The sequence below is a fragment of the Tupaia chinensis genome, unplaced genomic scaffold, assembly GCF_000334495.1.
Source record: "Tupaia chinensis unplaced genomic scaffold, TupChi_1.0 Scaffold000237_1, whole genome shotgun sequence".
Lineage (NCBI taxonomy): Eukaryota > Metazoa > Chordata > Mammalia > Scandentia > Tupaiidae > Tupaia > Tupaia belangeri.
This window is the reverse complement of record NW_006159715.1, coordinates 2,797,050-2,798,843: the sequence shown is the minus strand read 5'-3', so window position 1 is coordinate 2,798,843 and position 1,794 is coordinate 2,797,050. Positions and strand designations below refer to the sequence as shown.

General features: G+C 45.3%; 1 non-coding gene across 1 annotated transcript; it reads left to right on the top strand.

The window, feature by feature from the left end:
• The first annotated feature begins 643 nt into the window (after positions 1–643).
• On the top strand, positions 644–750 carry LOC114007810 (U6 spliceosomal RNA). Its single transcript, XR_003549397.1, has one exon. It is a non-coding gene; the product is annotated as a U6 spliceosomal RNA (small nuclear RNA).
• Positions 751–1,794: the final 1,044 nt, after the last annotated feature.

Below are 1,794 nucleotides of genomic sequence, written 5' to 3'. Positions count from 1 at the left end.
CGTATGTGTCCCAAATCCCCAGAAGAAAACAGAACAGAAGGGACTGTGGCATGGCCATCTCCCCACCCCACAGGGGTGATTTCTCACTTTCTCCTTCTGGGAAGCACATGCACCCTATAACAAAAACAAGAAAGAAAGAGAGAAGGGAAGGAAGGGAGGAAGGAAGGGAAGAAAGAGGAGGGGCCGGCAGGTGGTGTGGTGGTTAAGAGTGCTGGACTTCCACATGGCCGACCATGGTTCATGTCCTGAACCTGGTGGCTTGCTTTTTCACTTTCTCAATTTTTCTCTCTCTCTGATTAAACTGGAAAAAAAAAATAAATAAATAAAGTTAAATTAAAAAAATTATTTTGGGACCAGCAGTTGGCATAATGGCTATGTCGCTGGACTCCCATGTAGCCAACTACAGTTCGAGTCCTGGACCCGGTGGCTTAAAACTCATGCCGGGTGCATGTGCATGCATACCCAAGATCCTGAGAGGAGAATGGAGGAGAAGGGATTGTGGCGTGGCCATCTCCCCTAGGGGGTGGTTTCTCGCTTTCTGTCTCTTTGTCTCTGTCTTTCTGGTGAGTGCATGTGCCCTATAGCAAAAACCTCTCCAAAAAAAGTGAAATAATAATAATTCTTTAAAAAAAGAAGAAAGGACGTGCTCGCTTCGACAGCACATATACTAAAATTGGAATGATACAGAGAAGATTAGCATGGCCCCTGCGCAAGGATGACACGCAAATTCGTGAAGCGTTCCATGTTTTTTCATACTTTCATTCCAAAAAAAGAAAAAAGAAGAAGAAGAAAGGAGGTGGGGAGGGGAGGGGAGGAGGTTGTACATTGTACATTGATTGTAGCATGTCATCCCCTCTGGGAGATGCTTTCTCACTTTCTTCCCCCTCTACCCTGCAAATGCACACACTCTGTAGCAAAAAGAGAGAGAGAGAGAGAGAGAGAGAACAGATTACTTCTCTGCCCTTATGTGGTACCAAACTAAGTTTCTCTTGGCATTTTCTCTTCAGTTGATGTCTCTCACACGAAATGAGAAAATATGTTGATTCTCTGCTTTCTCTTTTGGGACCTCCAGCTCAACTGAGCCATAAAACTTTGTTTCAGTCTGCTTACATCCGTGGAAGTATTTGCAAAATCTGAGATCGCCTGTTGAGTGCTCTCCTCCGCTGTCCTCAGAACCCGTTCCAGAGACCAGGTGAATGAATGGTGAATAGACACAGTGTTCCGGGCTAGGTAGGGAGACAGGGAAACGGCCCCTCTTTAGCAGTGCTCAAACAGAAACGTTACTCTATAAAAAATACAGAGATGTTTCTTTGCAGTTTAGCAGTTTCTATTCCTTATGTTCTCTCTTTGCTTTTGGACAAAATGTTGTTCTTTTTTTTAATTTATTTATTTTTCATTACATTTTATCCTCGAGACATAAGACTGTTTCAAACGTAGAACAGTGGGCCTTTCACAACCTCTGCGTTCTTTCCCAGCCACCTGAACAATAAGCCTTTCAGGTTTTCAGTGAGTGGGAACGGCGAGCCAAGCTCAAAACAGGCCTGACTGCACTTTGGGCAAAGATCGGATATCCCAGCAGGGAGAAGGCATGCGTGGCCTGCTTTCATTTGGGAAGGTTCTCCTGGCCGTAAGACAGCAACAGCTTCTTTCTCTCCAAGCCGGTTAGGCTCCAAATGCCAGTGGCCCTTTTCTGTGGATAAGAGGTGTCCTCCTACTGTTCTTTCAGACTCTCAAACCATACCCAGCCCCGAACAGAACATGGACAGCAGAGGTTTTCTGGGTGCTGTCTTCCTT